The following is a 6,768-nucleotide window of genomic DNA, read 5'->3' as shown; positions in this document are numbered from 1 at the left end:
TGCGGGGCCGGGGCTTGGCAGGCGGGGTGGGGGGGCAGGAGGGCTGTTTGCCCTAAGCCCCGCTCCGCAAAGAGCTCCGGGGGAGGCTCCCGACGTCGTGTGCAAAATGAGGTTATGCACGCGTCCCAGAGAAAACCTGACAAAGGTGTCCCTGCAACGTTATCTTCCTTCTGGTTGCTAGAGATTTTTTTTTTTTTTTTGGTAAATTCTGCAAGTTTGTTGTGAACGGCGCAATTATATAACATTATGCTCCGCGTTAAAATAATTGTTCAATGCAAGCATATTTTAAAAGGACTGCAAAGGTCATTATCCTGTTTGAGCATTTCATTTTGATTGCTAAAAATCCTTTTCTTCTTTTTTAAAAAATTCTTAGTATACGGAATTCCCTTTTTTTTTTTTTTTTTTGCGTTAGAGTCTCCCTCTGTCGCCCAGGCAGAGGGCAGTGGCATGCTCCCAGCCACCACAGCCTGGACCTGCTGGGCTCTGGCGATCCTTCTGCCTCAGCCTTCCAAGTAGCCGGAACTACAGGCGCATGCCACCATGCCCGGCTAAATTTTTTTTTGATTTATTGTAGAGACGAAGTCTCGCCATGTTGCCCGGGTGGGTCTCGAACCCACAGGCTCAGGCAATCCACTTATCTCCGCCTCCCAAACTGCTGGGATTACAGGCTAAGCCACCAAGCCCGGCCAGAATTTCTTTTTAAGAAATAAAATGAGCCGGGCTTGGTGACTCAGCCTGTAATCCTGCGCTTTGGTACGCTGAGGTGAGTGGATTGCCTGAGCCCGTGGGTTTGAGACCAACCTGGGCAACTTGGTGAGACCTCAATAAATCAATAAATCAGCCGGGCGTGGTAAATCAAAAAATCAGCCGGGCGTGGTAGCATGTGCCTGTAGTTCCAGCTACTTGGAAGGCTGAGGTGGAAGGATCGCCGGAGCCCAGCGGGTCAAGGCTGCGGTGGCCGGGAGGGCCACTGCACTCCAGTCTGGGCAACAGGGTGAGACTCCAACTCAAGAAAAAAAAAAGAAAGAAATAAAATGACCAAGCTCTTTTCTTTGTCTCTGCCCTGGGTGTGGCTTTCTCCCGTCCTCCCCCAAAGCATCACCACCTTTGAGATGCTGTTCTCAGGCCCTCCTGCCCAGAATCCTCTCCTGCCTGTGAGCTCAGGCCAGGCCTCACCCCCCAACTAAGGCCACAAGCCCTGATGCCTCTCCTGCTCAGCCACATCTTGTTCATCCTTGTCGTTTGGGGCTTGATGTAAACCCTCTTGAACTTCAGATCATCCATCTTTCTGTTCAGCCGTGTCTTTCCTGCTCATTGCATCTTTTCCTTCCTTCTTGTACCCACAGCCTCTCAGTGAGCTCTGCACACATTAAGTGCTCAATAAACCCCTCCTTGGGCTGCTGGGATCACGTTCACCATGCTTGTTTGCGGACTGCCCTGAGGGAATGTCCTTCAGGATGGCCACTCTTCATCAAGGGTCCTTGGGTGCGCTTCAGGGGGCTCCATGAACCCACTGAAATTGTGCAAACTCTTCTTTGCATGTGCAGTTTGACCGTGAGAGGGTTCCTAGCGGCCACTGGAGTCTCAAAAGGGCTATGACCTTAAAAACACGGTGAACTCCTGCTCTGAGGCACTCCAGTCTACGGCAGAGAAATAAATGAAAGAGCTCAGTGGCCTCATCTGAAAAATGGTGTAATGACAGGCGCTTGCCTGGGAGGAGTGTTCAGCAAATGCAATGATGAGTGTCCCTGATCTGGTCCCAGAAATGCCTCACAGGAAGGACTTGCCCCCACCCTGCAAGACCACACCTTCGGTGAGGGGCTTCTCAAACTTGGCGAATCATTAGAATCTTTGGGGAGCTTCAAAAATACAGATTCCTGGGCTCCATTCCAAGAGTAAACAAGCAACCATTGCTAGGAGAGGGCCTGGAGCTCTGTGTCTTCATCAAGTCTCCTCAGTGGTTCTGAGAACAGCAAGGTCTGGGCCAGAGGCTCCGCTTCCCAGCATCTCAACCCACACACGGACAGACATTCTCACCCCCTGCCTTGACTCGTTCTGGGAGGTACATGTGTTAGAGGAAACTGCCCCAGTCTTTGAGGGAAATGTGGGCTGCAAAATCTTTCAGAACAAAGAATTAAGTATCTTTATAATTATATCCAGGCCTATATTTAGGCCGTGGCTCATATGGCCTCTTGAACTTCAAATAAATACCTATTCTGTTCCTTGTTTAAACAGGTGCAACACTATCAGTGGAGACTAGATTTATCCGGGCAGGAAGGCGGCTCCCACAGCTGTCAAAAGCACACTGCTCTTTCATTCCTCATGAGAGGGGGAGCTAATTACACTGTCATCGAGCAAAATAAATTTACAATTTCTACCCCTGAGCTCAAGTAACCACTCAGGGCAAACTTTCTTCTGGTCTGTTCTCTGGCAGGATTCAGGGCCCTCGGATGGTGCAGAGGCCACCGCAGTGGGGCAGTTCTGGCCTGGCAAAGCCTGCTGTCCCCAGAGTGTCTGCCCTCTCACGCAAACACACACACACACGTACACCCACTCATCACGTCTCTCATACATGTGTACACACACTCACGTGTACACACTGATGCACAACTCTCACATTCATGCAACACACACTCTTACACACCCACACACAACTCTCACACTCACACATGCTCACATTTGCACAACTTGTTCACACTCATACACATACACAAATTCACGTATTCACACTCACACGTGCACAGATTGGCTCAAGTTACACCCATGCACACACACGTTCTCACACACACACACATACACCCCTCCTCTGATGCCAGAGTCACCACCCAACCCTGGCAGTTTATTCCTGTGGACCCCAGATTTGCAGTTCCTGGGGCGCTTCTCAATTTTAGCACTTAAATGTCTCACATCCTGGGAACGCCTGTCCCCCAAAGTCATGGGCAAGCAGGGATGCTGGTCACCCCAAGATGCACCCACCCAGGGAGAGGCCTGATGTACTTTGCCAGCCTGTGAATAAGGCTGTCACGCACGCTTCTCAGAGGGGCTTTCAGGGATTCCGACAGGCCCCATGGTTATCAGACCAGTAGGCTGGCAGACAAGTGCATGGACCACCTGGGGACACTGGCCAGCACCTTGGTTCCCAGTCCCCACCTGCACAGAGTCTAGTTTAATTGGCTGTGATGGGACTTGGGCATGGAAAAATGTTCTGAGGCTCCAAGGTGACCGCAGTGTGCAGCTGGGGTTGAGGATCACTGAGTCCAAGCCAAGGGGACATCAGCCAGGCCATTTCCCATTGCCTTTCTTACCCCTCATGAGGGTGAACAGGGCTAAAGTGTAGCCGGCACAGGGCGGAGGTGTTGCCAGACCAGAGCAACACTAAACCTCCCTTCTCCTGGGCTTTAAAATGGACTTAAATCCTATAAACTGACACACGGTCTTGTGCATTAAATCACCTAAGCCCAGTTTACAAATAAAGACTTTCCAGTGATGCCACTGGCCAAGGAACTTTCAATCCAAACCTTATTTTCAACCAAAAGAAGCTTTCCGAGCAGCAGTTTTGACTGTGGTTCACCCCCACAAAGGCAGGAGTCCTCTCAAAAAGTACCTTTGTGGTTCACCCCCACAAAAAGACCGTCCTCTCACTGAGTCAGTATTACCATGACTGCTCTCTTAGGAGGGACTTTGGAACCAGCTGATGTTGAACTTGTATCCTTTCTCTCTTCTTGTTGGCTGTTACTGCACAGATTAAGGAAGTTACTTAGCTATTCTGAGTCTCAGTTTCCTCCTCTATAAAAAGTGCATAACAATACCTGCCTCAAAAGGTTTTTGCTAGTCTCTCGTGACTAGCCCTGGTCCTGGCTTAGTGTGGGCGGTGAGTAAATGACAAGTGACAGCTATTGAATAAACATGAATGGGGAGGCTGTTTTATTCTCCATATTGTACCACAGTGCTTCCATCAAATCCAAAAGAAGGCATTCTTTTCTCAAGCCACATAAACGATTCAGTTCATGGAAAGTGCTGAAGTGACCTAAAATGACATGACTGTATCATCTCACATTCTGGAGGTCAGAAGTCTGAACTGGGATTCACTGGACTAAAACCAATGTGGGCAGGGCTGTGTTCCCTCAGGAGGCTGGAGGGGAGAATCCACCCTCCTGGCTGTTCTGGCCTCTGGAGGCTTCCCGCATTCCTTGGATCGCTGTCTCGGTCTTCATCCTCAAAACTAGCAGTTCAAAGAACCCCCCAAAACCAGCAGTTCAGCGTCTTCAGATCCTTCCCTGATGCCTCCCTCTCTCGCTTATAAAGAGTCTTGTGATCACCGTGGGCCCATCCAGATAATCCAGGATAACTTCCTCATCTCAAGATCTTCAATTTAATCACATCTACCTTGTAAACTACCATATTCACGGAATATGGGGATTAGGAAGTGGACATGCTGGGGGTGGGCATTATTTTGCCTGCTACCTGGGGAGGGCTGTGTTGATTTTAATTTTTTTATTTTCCAAAACAAATGTCCTTCAACCTTTGACACCTGCTTCTGTTTGCTTGGTAGTAAATGCCAGCAGAAGCCTTTAAAAAAAAGATTGAACAAGAACGTTCAGAAACTGGCAGTCCAGTATCAGAGAATCCAGTAGTTTTCTTTGTGCATGTAATTGTGTGTGAACCTGTTTACTTGTGGCTGTGATTTTATAGTACATGACATAACAGGGTCATAGTTTTTGCTAGCAAAATTGTTCCTAGCACACTTGAGGGGACTAATTGGTTACACGGTGCCCTGCGGAGATGACCGTGACTTTGCAGGTATTCTGATCTCAGACTAGTCTGGGGACCACTCATAGGGGCCGCCAGACTTAGAATTTTACAAGACCACCCTTCCCCTGAGACAGGGACCATTGGCAACCCGAGCAGGGAAGAAAAGACTTGAATATGCAGCAAATTTGGGGAGTGTGACTTTTTTGATGTTCATCAAATGAGTCAAGAACTCAAATCTGGAGTTTGGACAGGAAACTGGAGCTCAGTGGGAGGTCTGGGGCGTGGGGGGAGGATGCGTGTGTTTCTCCAGCTTTTCAAAACACAAAACAGGTGGCTTTCAGTGGTGCTGGCTGGCTGGGGGAGATGTGGGGAGGGGAGGAGTGAATACAGAGGAGGCCGGCTTCTGGGAGGATGGGCCCTGGCGCCCACAGCCCGGGCTGGCTGCCTGGGAGTGGAATGACAGGTGAGGGCTGGGAACCCTCCAGTATGCTGCTCAAGAGAGCTGGGGCTGCCAAGAGGCCCGGGGAGGAACCTCCAGACCCAACTGGGAAATGCTTCTCTTTCCCAGGGGACCACTGAGCAGGATCAGAGGCCATGGGGTGGGGGACACCCAAAAGTGGGAGTCCAACCATGCCCGAAGCCCCCGGAAGAAGAAGAAGAAGATCGGGTGCAGCTTCCTCCGACAAAGCAGCAGTGACGCGGGTGACCAGGATCTGAAGCCACGCGCCCAGCCAGAGGCGGGATCAGCCAAGTCTGTGACAGGCTTTAATTATTTTAGGGTAAGAAATCTGTGCTTTGTAAGCATGCCAGATGTCTGTGAATTTGTCTATTTTAATTTTTTGTTCGTTTTGCTCTTTGTTGGTGTTGATGTTGTTGTTTTAGTCCAACGCTAAATAAGAAGAGGGTAACGGGATTCTTGTTCATGTCTGGGAAGGCCCAGCCAGAGAGCTCGGCATCCTCATGTAGCTGAGGCCCCTGGTGAAACGAATCCTGGAAATGTGACAAATCACACCCCACAAGTGGTTGCCCTTGAGTCTTCAATGACCTCTTCAACACTTGCATGAATGAGGGACATGGTCTTCAGTGGCATTTTAGGCACTGGGGACAGGAGGGGAAGCATCTTCCCAGCAGGCATCAAAAGGGACAGCTTCCTCCCACCCCACCCTGCCCACACGGAAGACTGGCCAAGAGGACTTTTCAAGCAGTTGGCAGATAACGCAAAATGCCTCTTGGCTCGCCAGAGGGTCTTGTCTGTCTGCTGTCCCGTGATATCTAGTCCTACCCAAAGAACACAATAAACAGAAATCTACAGTCTTCCGTCCTTGCAACAGACCTGCCTGACGTCAATTCGCACTAACCTCTGGCAAGGGGCGCTCCTCCAAAAAGCGCCAAGATGTTTTCAACATGAGGATTTTACTGTGTTCTCTAAATGAGTATCCCCATGACCATTTGCCTGACGAGGCACACGCACTCGCGATAGTAAACGGTCACACCGGTTAAGTGATTCTGCGAGGGAGGGACCCATCTACGGACAGAATAAGGACCGCCCTCCCCTTCTCATTCCAGCAGACATTCAGCGTCTCTTAGTCAACCACGGCTGCAGATGGGTGTCCCAGGACTGGCCATCGGCCCATAAGCCCCGAGCCCTCATTCCAAGCGACTGTCCAGAAAACGTCTCCCCTGTTCGTACTGGAGGGGCCGGGGAGGGGCAGCCGAGAGGACAGGCAGGCAATGTACTCAGGAGCTGGGGGCTGAGGAACAGACCGGGCCAGCAAACACTTCAAAGCCCGCTGGAGAACGCCCATGAAACGCAGATCTCAGGAGGCGACTGGGAGCGATCCAAACCCGGTGGGAATTTCTCGGGAGAAGGGTCAGACGTATCGCTCCGTCCAGAGCCTCATGGATAATGTCACCGGACACGGGACACCGGACCAGCGGAATCCGGGCGGTCCAGGGGGAAAGCGGCTTCAGCTCATCCTCGCTCCTCGAGTCTTACTCCCACGTGGGGGGCCGGGG

Source organism: Carlito syrichta, unplaced genomic scaffold (assembly GCF_000164805.1).
Source record: "Carlito syrichta isolate Samal-C Ts95f unplaced genomic scaffold, Tarsius_syrichta-2.0.1 Scaffold131329, whole genome shotgun sequence".
Classification (NCBI taxonomy): Eukaryota; Metazoa; Chordata; class Mammalia; order Primates; family Tarsiidae; genus Carlito; species Carlito syrichta.
Note: the sequence above shows the minus strand (reverse complement) of the source record.